Source organism: Crocodylus siamensis, chromosome 2, assembly GCF_052110815.1.
Source record: "Crocodylus siamensis isolate JL-2025a chromosome 2, ASM5211081v1, whole genome shotgun sequence".
Lineage (NCBI taxonomy): Eukaryota > Metazoa > Chordata > Crocodylia > Crocodylidae > Crocodylus > Crocodylus siamensis.
Window position 1 is genome coordinate 267744923 of NC_143396.1, and position 13106 is coordinate 267758028.

General features: G+C 44.1%; 1 protein-coding gene across 1 annotated transcript in view; it reads right to left on the reverse strand.

The window, feature by feature from the left end:
- LOC149872165 (alpha-1-antiproteinase-like) overlaps positions 1 to 13106 on the reverse strand; it is a 96091-nt gene that overhangs the window by 58842 nt on the left and 24143 nt on the right. The window lies entirely within an intron of this gene.

Genomic DNA, 13106 nt, shown 5'->3' on the forward strand with positions numbered 1-13106 from the left:
AACTTCCCTTGCTGCAGCTTCAGACCATTGTTCCTTGACCTCCTTGCAACACTCCTACCAATGCAGCCCAGTATGCCATTAACTTTCTTGGCAACAAGGGCACACTGTTGGTTCATATTCTACTTATTGTTCACAGTAAATCCCCAGGTTCTTTTCTGCAGAGCTGCTGCCCAGCCAGCCAGCCCCCAACCTGTACTGATGCATGTTCCATCCTAAGTGCAGGACTTTGCACTTTTCCTTGTTGAGCCTCATGAGATTTCTTTTTGCTCAATCCTACAATTTTTCTAGGTCATTCTGAATCCTAGCCCTACCCTCCAGCATATCTGCTACTCCCTGTAGCTTGGTGTCATCCACAAACTTACTGAGGGTGCACTCTATACCATCTTCCAGGTCACTGATGAAGATATTGAATGAAACCACCCCCAGGACTGACCCCTGGGGCATTTCACTTGATACTGGCTACCAACTAGATATTGAGTTATTGATTACTACCCTCTAAGCCTGATGCTCCAGCCAGTTTTCTATCAACCTTGCAGTCCATTTATCCAGCCTGTATTTCCTTAGCTTGCCTGTGAGAATGTTGTGGGAGATCATATCAAAAGCCTTGATAAAATCAAGGTATACCACATCCACTGGTCTCCCCACACCCACAGAGCTAGTCATCTTCTCATAAAAGGCATCAGGTTTGTCAGGCATGACTTACTCTTGGTGAATTCATGCTGACTGTTCCTAATCACCTTCTTCTCCAAGCACTTAAAAATGGATTCCCTGAGGATTTGCAAGCAGATTCTGCTCTATGATTTTTCCAGGGACTGAGGTGAGGCTAACCCCATTTTTTCCTTTCTTAAATATGGGAACTATGTTTGCCCTTTTCCAATCATACAGAACCTCTCCTGATCACCATGAGTTTTCAAAGATGATGGGCAGTTGCTTTGCAGTTATCAGCCAACTCCTACAGCACCCCTAGGTGCATCCCATCCCACCCCATGGATTTGAATACATCCAGCTTTTCTAAATAGTTCCTAACTGGTTCTTTTACTGCTGTTGGCTGCTCACCTCCTCCACAAGCTGTGCTGCCTGATGCAGTAGTCTGGGAGCTGACTTTGCTTGTGAAGACCGAAGTGAAAAAGTCATTGAGCACTTCAGCCTTTTCTGTATCCTCTGTCACAATGTTGCCTCCCCCATTCAATAAAGGACCAACACTTTCCCTAATCTTCCTTTTGTTACTGATATACCTATAGAAACCTTTCTTGTTACCCTTCACATCCCTTGTTAGCTGCAACTCCAATTGTGCTTTGGCCTTCCTGACTTCATCCCTGCATGCCCAAGCAATAGTTTTATACTCTTCCCTAGTTGTTTGTCCAAGTTTCCACTTCTTATAAGCTTCTTTTTTGTAATTTAGTTTATTGAAGAGTTCCCTGATAAGCCAACCTTTGTCTTCTGCCATACTCGTTAGTCTTCCTGCACTTCAGGATGGTTTGTACTCAAACTCTCAGTAAGATTTCTTTGAAGTACAGCCAGCTCTTCTGGACTCTTCTCTCCCTCGACTGGCTTCCCAGGGGATCATGTCCATGAGTTTCCTGAGCAAATTGAAGGCTCATTCAAACCTGGTACCAAATGTGGGCAGGACATGTGGTCAGCAGTTCATTCACTAGCACAAGCTCCTACACTATTGCTACAGACCATACAATGGCCTTTGTTTCCCTCTGCTTGTCCTATGTGCTCCAACAGTGACTTGCTAATACACTGCATTGTTTTCCATGCTGCCCATCTATACTGGAGTAAGTGCCATGCCTTGTTTCCCAAATCATTCTTTCCTACACTACTGTACACTTGCTAAAGACTTATTACTTTGAACTTATTACAATAAATGAACTAATTTACATATCAGAAATACTAAGCTTACTTAAAAGTATGTTCTTATTACAAGAACCCTCATCCTTTAATTCCTCAAGGTTTTACTCTGACTCATTGTGACATGACTGAAATTATACTGCAAGCTCATTGGGGCAGAAGCCATATCCTTGCATTTGTTTTGCAAACTTCTTTGCACAGTGTGGGGCATCACATATATAATTAACAGTAATCATCATTAAAATAATTAATTTTAAGTGTACTTCAACTGTTGGTCCAAGAACAATTTGTGCAGGATAGCAATAATCAGCCTTTATGAAGCACTTTGCACCTTTAAAGCACTGAATATGCGTTAGGTAATTAGCTAAGGATGAATGATGATCCTACATGAAAGGATAATCAACTGAGCACAGGGTGCTCCTAACAGTGCAAGGCCCTGTACCATATTCCGAGTTCTCACATGATTCTATGAACATGACATATGACATATGTACTCTGTACATAGCTAATGCAAAATACAAAACATTTAGATTCTCATGATCATATCAGGCCTACAAATAGCAGTAAATATGAGATGTAGTAGTTGGTCAGGGGCTTGTTGCTTCCTTCAACAAAAGGCAACAGACTAAGGGTGGAAGGGACCTCAGCGGGTCATTTGGTCCAAGCTCCCTTGCTTAAGACATGTTTATCCCTGACTGAACCACCCTAGGCAAGTGTCTGTCTTCTCTACTCTCAAAATCTTCCAAAGATGCAGATTCCACAACCTTTCCAGGTAGAATATTCCAGTGCTTAACTACCCTCTTAGTGAGAAAGTTCTTCCTAATATGGAACCTAAACAGTTTTCCTTGTTACAATTAAATACCTTTGCTCCTTGTTCTGCCTCCTGTGGCCACAGAAGATAATCTATTACCATCCTTCAAGTGTTTATCGAAGACTGTTATCAAATTCCCCTTCCGTCTTTTTTTTTTCAGATTAAATAATCCTAGTTCCATCAACTCTTTTCTCATAAACCATGAATCATGTTACCTAGACCTTCACTCTTTTCATATATTTGGTTTATTCAGCCTCTCACCAAAATAGTGCTGATGGTGGGGAGGTGGATATTACATATAATTACCTTATACTGTCAAGTTGGATAGTCTCGCACACAGAAAAGAACTGTTTACCATTACTGACACTCATTGATTCACTTCCCCATATAGAAGCTTACAGAAAATACATGAAGATCTCATTTCATTAGTTTAAAAACCTGCCTATCATATATAGCATGGAAATGCTTTCTTTTGCAATGATCATCTTTTTTCTTAGGCAGATAGTGGCTGGGTAACTACATGCATTCAACTGATAGGTCCAATCTCATTTTCAAAATCAGGTACTTTAATTCCAAAATTGTTGCAAAGCATGCCACATCAGTAAGGAATGACATCAGAATATTCATCTGGAGCATCAAAAATTCTAGAAACCTGGATTCCTGCTGCCTTTGGGCAGCAGGTAGGAAAGCAGCAGGACAGGGCTGCAGCTGGGCAGGAGCACAGGTCTGGGACTGGTGGCAGTGCAAAGCTTGTGCCCAGGGGAGCAACATAGAGCTCAGGTGGGCAGTGTGTTGATGTGAAAGAGCGTGAGAGATGTAAGGACCGCCCCCCCCATTGCATGCTGCTGCTGCCACCACCTGTGGGGGTTGTGCACCATAGGGGCAGGGCACTCAGGGCTCTGGCGCCTGGTGGGATGCAGCTCTGGCCAATGCTGTACAACAGGGGCAGCCTCCACCAGACTGTCTGTAACTCTGGTACTCCCTGCCATGCACATGCAGCTCCTGCACTGGCTGGACATGGGAGGGAAGCCCCACATGCTGGACCCAGCTACTTTACCCACTGGGGATGCACAGCACTGGAGAGAAACCGCAGGTGCTGGAGCCAGCTGCCTTCCTCATGGAATCATAGAAGTCAGGTCAGAAGGGACCTTGTAGATCTTCAAGTCTGACCCCCTGCCTGGGCAGGAGAAAAACTTGGCTCAAATGACTTCAGCCAGGTAGGCATCAAGCCTCTTCTTAAAGACTCCCAGGGTAGGAGCCAGCACCACTTCTCTTGGAAGTTGGTTCCAGCTCCTAGCCGCCCTGACTGTGAAGTAGTTCTTGTGGATGTCTATTCTAAACCTACTCTCAAACCACTTGTGGCCATTGTTGCATTATGCCAGGGGGTGCTAGGGGAAACAAGGTCTCTCCCAAACCTTTCTGGTCCCCTCTAGTGAGTTTATAGATGGTCACCAGGTCCCCCCTCAGCCTTCTCTTGTGAAGGCTGAACAGGTTCAGGTCCCACAGTCTCTCATTGTAGGGTTTGCCCTGTTGTCCCCAGATCATGTGAGTGGCCCTCCTCTGGACCCTTTCAATGTTGTCCACATCTCTCCTGAAATGGGACGCACAGAACTGGACACAGTACTCCAGCTGTGGCCTGACCAGTGTCGCGTGGGGGAGAGGATCACCTTCTTGCCCCTCCCGGGAAGACATACCCTCTGGATCTCTTCAGCCTCCACAAGATCCTGTGGCCATTTACAAATTCATCAGGGGTGGGGCAGAAAGAAATACGAGATGCTCTGTTTACCAGGGCACCCCTTGGAATAACCAGGAACAATGGCCACAAACTGATGGAGAGCAGATTTAGGTTGGACATCAGAAATAACTTCTTTACAGTAAGGGTTGCCAGAATCTGGCATGGGCTTCCAAGGGAGGTGGTGCTCTCCCCTACCTTGGGGGTCTTTAAGAGGACTCTGGACAAACACCTGGATGGGGTCATCTAACCCCAGTGATCTTTCCTGCCCAGGGTCAGGGGGCTGGATTTAATGAACTACTGAGGTCCCTTCAGACTCTAACAACTATGAAACTATGGCAACCCCACTCCCAAAAGGACTATTTCCAGGGGGCAAGGGGAGGGACTTCTAGTGGCAAAGACCAGGGAGTTAGGGGTGGGACTTCCAGTCCCAAGATGGTGGCAAGGGGGCAGGGCAACTGTCAAGGGTGGGACTACCCATGCAGCCCTTGACAGCTCACCAAAATTCATTAAGCAACCCTCAACCTGAAATAATTGCCTGTCCCAGTTTTAGAACCACAACTCACCAGTACTTGTGTCTTCTTTCAGCACAGATATGATTACACTGAGCAACAACCAACTCCTCAGAGAAGTAGCTATGAGCAACATATGGAGGAGGATTATTAGCCATGAAAAGTAAGGACGTGAGTTACAGCATGAAAGTAGTCTACATATCTTTGCACTCACCTTCAGTAGTAGAAAACTGCCCATTGGGTTTGCAGATATGTATGAAACTCCTAAGTACACTATCCTCATTCACATATCACCCACACACCAGTCACACCCTTAAATGGTATAGCAGTGCCTAACAAACATATGCAAGAGGCTCACAGGCAACATTTCTTAACATGCTCCATTCTACCATAACAATCATAAGTATGATTGTGGGACACAGTGAGCTGCAATAGTTACAATCAAATCCAATAAACAATGAGCTGCATTCTGTGATTCTGGGCCTATTTAGAAGTCTAGGTAGCTCTGTAATGTAGCCCTAGGGGAAGCTGATCTATCCACTAAAATTCTCATCCAAACTCTCCAATACTCCTTTGTCCTAGAGGATAAAAGTGTTGGGAGGGACTCCAATGGCTGAGCGTACCACCTCTGTGCAGCTCTTGCAAAGAATATCCCCCAGGAAACATTCAATATTTTTAGTCTAAAGGGCTCTAATCTGGCCTGATGTTTCCTTTGAGTACCAATCAGCACATTTATTCAAAAAAGGTAAGATGAAACCATAAACATGGCCCTACTGAAGTAACAGCAGGTTTTGCCATTGACTTCCACTGAGACCAAGTTCATTCATAGCATTTATGCTACATCATGGTGCCTAAATGTGCGTCATGCTATGCCAAAGAACACATAGAAAATAACTAATGTTAATGATAGGGAGTATACCTCTAGGAGGATTGAAACCCTTTATTGATTTTTATGTATTTATTTGTTGTGAGATTTTGCACCTGGGAAATGAACTGCACATGCAAATCAACACATTTATACCACTAACTGCCTATTTGTTCTTGACATCCCACAGCTAGAAATGCACATGCTGATTTGTGCCAACAATTCAACCGCGTACAAGCTGAGGTTTGACTCTTAGGTACAAACTGTACCCAAAAAAGAAACTATGTATGAAGACAAAAATAGTGCCATATTTAAAACTGAGGTTTTCACTTCCCTGCTGATCAGGAGTGAGCTGCAAATGGGGCCCCTCCACCAACCATCAGTAGTGGGGTGCGTGGGGAACCTGCAAAATTAAAGGAGCTGCAGCATAGCCCACTTCTTCCGTGATTCTATTAGGGCGCTAGCAATAATGCTTTGAGAGTTAACCACCATGCAAAGACATTGGCTGCTAAGTCAACACAAAACAGTCATGTGCCAGCTCATTAGCATCACTGTAACTTGTATAGAGCAGTGAGTATATAAAAGAAAATGTGCTGACAAGGCAGCAGCAGCAGGCACTGGATGGTTAACGGTGTGTAGTAGAATGCCAGCTGCAAATGGAAGGGAAATGAAACTAGAGGCTGCTGTGACAGACTATGGGTTTTACTGTAATAATTCTCTTTCCGTTGTGCATATGTTTTAATAATGCTGTGTGCCTCAGTTTCCCTAACTAGTGTGTACGTGCAGAATGAAGGCCTAATAAAGTCCTTGCCAAGTCTTAGAGCTGCTTACATGTTTGATGAGACAAGATGAACCACTGGCATTAACAGAGACTTGAATTGCTATGTTGACACTTCAACAAGGAGGGATTGCAGGTGGCATCCAGGATGTATGTAAGAGAGAGAGATATAAGCAGGACAATGGATGGAGTAGCCAAGAAAAGAGGGAGTCTCCTATGAGTGGGATGTCTGAGCAGAACAAACAGCCAAGCAACTTTGAGATGCTCAGGACTGTGCAACCTGGATTAAGGACAAAGGGCTTAACCCTTTGAAGGGGGACCCACTTCTGTCTGGGTGTCCAATAAATGCCTTTATTGAAGAGGAGCTATCCATTTTACTGCTTGGAACTTGAGGGTACAACTCTTCTTCCTATCAAGAGGTGTAGCCCTCTCTCAGAAGCTGAACTGGAAAGTAACTTCTCAAGGAAGGGCCATGGATAGCTAGGGAGTGACAGGGACTGAAAGGCAGTGGTCTCCAAGTCAGAAGAAGCCAGGGATAAACCCTACTCCAGAAGGGGATAGCTCTTCAGAGGGCAGTGAGAGACCAGTCAGTGGTGGTCCCAAGCAATTACTGCCTCCCCCCACAGTCCCCTTAGTGGGGAGGGGGAATCAGTGACAGCCACCCTTTATAATATGGGCACATTACTGGTATTTCTACTCAGGAGAGGCAATCACACTCTGCTGATGATGTGTCATGGTTCAAAGAGCATGTAATGAGCTAAAGGGTTACCTGACTGTTTCATGCTATGTCCAGGCTCTTCAGACCCTTTCACCAAGAGCCCTAGTATCCCACCCCCCTCAAAGCAGTATAGCATGGAAGTGCAATGGGCTTTGGGCTTCTTACACGAGGACTAGCAACCAATTGTCAAACTCAAGAATCAAAAGTACACAGTGCAGACAAAACCATATTCAAGTCTGGTCCTCAGATCTGGAACCTCATTTCTATGCTCTCAGGATCTCAGTATGAGTGGTCTGGCCACCCCTCTCCTGCTTGCACCATTTTAGCACTCTTTCCAGCACAGTTCTCCCTCTGCTCCCTTCTTCCTGATACTTCTGCCTCTCTGTTTGTCATCCTGTCCTCCCTGCTTACATTAGTTGTGGGAAGAAAAGGCAACAAATGGCCATCAGGTGATGGCTGCCCTCCTCTGCGTCCTATTGTTCTGTTCCAGGCACAGTACTTTTTTGTAGCTGGGATGGGAAGCAACACAGAAGAACTGCTAGCCACTTTCCCTGCTCAGCAGCACTATCCTTCAGGGAAAGTTGGGATTTGGCAGCTTTCTCTCTCCTTTTTAGTCTTCTGGCCTCATCTCTGGGACTGCCTCCACTCCTCCTTTTCCTTTGTTGTTCCTTAATAAGGAGCAGCCCTTGGGACTCAAGCTACAAAAGTTGTTTGACTCTTCTCCTCCCACCAAATTTGTGAACCCACACACATCAGAGGGGTTGCTGGGCCATAAAGTTACCCTAGATCCTGTCAGAGCAAAAATTTGATTAGATGCTGCCGACACAGAAGATTGAGACGGACATGCCTATTGGACTCTGTGAGTGGAAAGTTCCAAGGCTCACCCAGCCCGTGCCCCCTGGGTGACCTGCGGAGCTGTCAATCATTGTTGACCTACTTTCCCCACAGACGCATGCTTAGACAGTGTCAGCTTCTGACTGAGAGCATGCTCAGTCAGAACCTGACATGAGGTAATCTGACTAGAAATTTCTCTGCGGAGAGCATTCTGATTGGCCACTAAATTCAGATAAAAATTCAGTGCGCCCCTCCCTCGGGGGGAGATCACGGTAGCTGGAGACAGAGGCTGGTGCTCCAGGGACTGTCGTCCAGTCAGGCTTTAGGGCCCATCGATCTCTTCCCTTGAGCGATTGGCACTTCGTGTCCCCTGATTTCTGGTGATTGCGGTTCTGATTTATTGGCTTTTGACCGATTTATTTAACCTTTTGGCTATGATTCGGATCATCCTAACTGCATTGATTCCCTGGTTACTGGACTGTTTTCGGCTTTGACTTCGACCTCGCTTTCAGATCACCCTTGGTACCTCAATGTGACTCTACTTACCTGGCTTTCGACCTCGGCTTTCATCATCAACTATCTGGTTGTCCATCTTGGACTGGCGTCACGACCCCGGTTATTGACCTACATGTTACAGTTTTGTCTGTTTGATTACTTCCATTTATGAGCTGTTGACCAGCCCTGGGACTAGCAACAGGCGGCCACTCGTTGTGAACCTCGTGGGCCAACAGACTCCTCTGTTGTTTATTGTTTACATCTGTTACTGTAACTGAAGATCCTACCTACGCCATCAAAGCGTAAGTGTAATAAACCATTAATTTGGAACCATAAACGTACGTGCCACTCAGACTCGACCGCCGCTAATCCCAACCTGTCCGTTTCCAATTTGCCACCACTCGACCAACCAACCTTGACCGAGACTGTGAGCTTGGCTCGCCAGCCGCAGCTCCGGATCCTCGCACAGATCCGATAAGACATATGGCCCTACCATCCTGAGGAGACTGCTGTCCTGGTACGCAGATGTACCTTGTTCAGTACACCACCATCTGCATAGCAAGAAATTCAACAAAGTGGATCTCATATACTGAGATGAATTGATATAAAATTTAGTACAGCCAAGAGCAGGTAAAAGCAGGATAAGCAACTACAACATAGTCACCCAGATACTACAGTGATACATTAAATAGCCTTGAGTGGTGATAAGGAAGTGTCCTCTAATTATGTGACAAATGAGTGTAAAATTAGAAGTGCTTATGGACCACACCAGCCTAATTAACTGGCTTTGCTTTTGGCGTTAACAAAGACAGTGCAGGTGATCAAAATACGTACACACTTTTAAGGGGACACTGAAGTACACTGAATACATACTTTTTGGTGAGTACATTTCACTAATAACTAGGGACAAGAACAATATTCTTCTCTTCATTAGACACCTGGATCAGATTCTTGTGTCTGGTCAAATCCTAATGCAGTTGGAACAGATACTTTTGCCATTGCAGTGGCTAATCGTAGCCATATGGTACTGTCACCACAAAATGGGATGACAAAAAAATGCCACCTTGGTCAGAATAGGCTAACAAGCAATGATCAACTTGAGAATGTCTTACTAATTACCTTGTTATGCCCATAGCTAAGGGCCTGCAGTATTGTTCCAATGGAATAATGTGTGGTATTACCACCAGCTAATTGCACATGCAGCGTTTCAATGAGCATGCACTGTGCCATGTTTATGTACGTCCTGGTGGTGTAATTCTACTGTGTCCTGTTCATAGCAATGGTTGCACTGAGTGTACATCACCACTCCCACACCTTGCAACAAGTCCCAGTACACATCCACACCCCTCTTGCCAGATGTGGTTCTGTTTTCTATGAGCTGATATTTGGATGTTTGCAATGCTTCATGCTGTACATGTCTCCTATGTTCTATAATCACCCTTTTCACAGCACTCTATGCTTGCTCACAGGCTGCTGTCACTGTACATATGGTCACCATATGGATTGTGTTGTAAATTCCCAGAGATTTACCTCTGTAAACTCTTTGTTTCACAGTGGGATAGACATGGCTCTTGAATATCCTGTTCAACTGGAACCTTTTCATGAAGCAACACTGTTGGCAGCAATGTCTCCTGTTTTCTCCCCTGCTATAGGTGTAGTTCCATCTCTGGTATTCTACCTGGTCTTATCTTATATCACTGCTGATTATACTACAGCACTTTTCATTCACTAATGACTTACATAAACACATCTGCTGGCTCCTCACTAGTCTGTGGTACAGCTCCCCGATCATGAGATCAAGCACAGATTGACCTCTACATTCCAGGGACGCCAACATCCATGCAGCGTGTCTTTGCCACCCAGCCAGGTCATTTTTAGGAAGAAGTATGTCAAGGAGAAGCCAAAATACTCTCTATCTGGCAGAAGCAGATACAGATACAACCTCAACAAGGCTGTAGTATTGGTGCATCTAGACAGACAGCTGTGCAGTAGTGAGCTTGCTTTCAACACACCTTTCCCTTCACATTCTGTGCACCCATTCCTCCCCTGCCCCCTCCATGCTCTACTCCTTCTCCATTCTTCTTTTCTACCTTGGTTAAGCTTCATTCCCATAAAGCTAGTCCTCTCCTAAAAGACTGTGCAGAGCTAACACGTTTAGCCACCATTCTCTGTTTGCTCTGATTGGATGTTATACTCCCGTCCACCCCCAATTTGTCTCCTTAGATCAGTGATTCTCATCCTTTTTTAGGTATAATTAGCCAAAAATTCAAATCAGATCTGAGTTTTAAATGCTTCAGAATTGAACCTAGGGCTTTGGTTCAGTTCATTTCAGAAATGAAAGTTCACAAACAGAAAATCAGAATCATGAGGTGAGATCATATTTTGAGCTTCTTTGTAAAGATCGATTCTGTAACATGGTTGGGTGATATGGTTAAAAAATGATTTGGTCCAGTCTATATAAATGCATCCAAATCATTTATATAAAACAAGGACCACAGGCTGTCATATAAAATGATCCCTGGAATGTACTGGAGTGGCCAGGTAGAGCCTTTGTCATCAAATCTGTGCCTTTAAATGACCTGTTGTGACAAAATGAATCATTGCTACAATACCTGGATGTTTTCCTTTAAGTTATGATCGCATAATATGATTTATAATTCACATGAGTCCTCAACCCATGACCACAACCTCCCAGCACTTAGGAGTGTTGTAGTAATCTGGATGACCTGAACATCAATCTGAATCCATCTCCAGGAAACTAGATAAATATTTGCACACTAGACCTATTTTTTTAAAAAGAAAATGCAAGAACTAAAATTGGCAAGGTATTTCATGGTATTCATCCTAATCCTTTTAGACAAACTGTGTAAACAAAATTTGATTGTGTACACTCTTAACAGCCACTTAAACATTGCGCAGAAGAATAAATGTTTTCGCTCGATCTGAGCCTTGAAGAGGCGAGAGGCCAAATTTCAACTAACCTGTAACTTTCTATTGGTCACTTACTTTCCAATAACAGGGAATGAAGAGTTACCACAGACTTACTAAGAATCCCTGACACAAAGGTGCAGCTAAGAATGCTTGACACTAGGCACATCTACATGTGATGCTATGCTATGTCACCATAGCGGGACACTATGGTGACGTAGCTTGTTGCTACAACAAAGTAGCATTGGTGAGCACAAACCATGGCGCCAATGCTACATCACCGGAGTAATGAACTATCTTGCTATAACATGTTAATACAGCGATGTAGCTCCTAAAAGTCATGGATATAGCTGCTAAAAATAACAGCTGTTACTGCGCTGTCATTTAGTACTTCCTAACGCAAGTACTAAATGATGGCATAGTACCTGCACCACGCATGAGGGACATGTGTAGATACGCACACACCGTCTACAAAGGTGAAGGAAATGAATTCCTTACAAGTTCTTTATGTGAACCTGTCCCATCAATTTTCCTTTCTTGTAGTCTTCTTCAGTTGGTTTTATCATACCAATATATAGATAGGTTTCATATTTCATTATCAGTTTTATGAACAAATATTGTTGCAATTTAGCATTCTAGCCCCAACAATATTGATTACAGAATGAGAACCTCAAGTTCTCTTATCAGTGTCCTCTGCAGAACAGCAAATTTCAAGGTTTTTAAAATTTCTACCCCCACAAATAACTAGAAAAAAGTGTGATTTTTTTTCATAAATTAATTTTAAATGGATGATACATATTTTAAATTAATTTTCTCATTATGATTATCAATTTTACTAGAATTCTGATAAAACCTGGAGGAATTGGAGTCCTGTTATGCTAATCATGACACTCACATAAAATAAAAAGGCAATTCACTGTTCTAAATGTTTACAAACAATCATGTAGTGAGAAAACAGGCAAAGAAGATAAATTAACAAGCAGGAGGACAGGATTCCAGTAAAGTGGTTGAAACTGGCATAATACATACCAGGCAGGGTACATCAACTGCCTACTCTCATCAACACATTTTTTTCCCCAATAGTATGGTTTTAAAAATTGTCAGATACTAAGGCCCCACCTACACACTAGTTATTATGTAATTAGCTGGTTAACTGCACACTTACCTGAGACACAGTACATGTGCAAAGTACCTAAAAACAGCTACACTTCAAAAATGCTTACTAACTTTATAGCTGTTTGTTATCCAGCTTTAATTTCCATGGGTAGCAGGGTCTGCCACCACAGCTGGGAGCCCATCTGGGGTGCACCATGTGCAGCCAGCGCTGGGAGTCCTGCAGTAGAGGAGACTCTCCACCCCAGCAGTGCCTGGCAGCTGCAAACTCTAAGTCCTGGCAGTGCCCCATAGCTGCTGGGACCAAAAGTTCCATAGCTGAGGATGGTGGTCCCAGAAGTGCAGGAGGCATGGCAGTGGGACCATGCATTAGATCCCCTTGAGTTGTACTATTGGTGCAGGGGAGGCCCAACTCTGGGCTCCCCCTTCACTGGCAAGAAGCAAACTCCTGCAGCTGAAAGTCCCC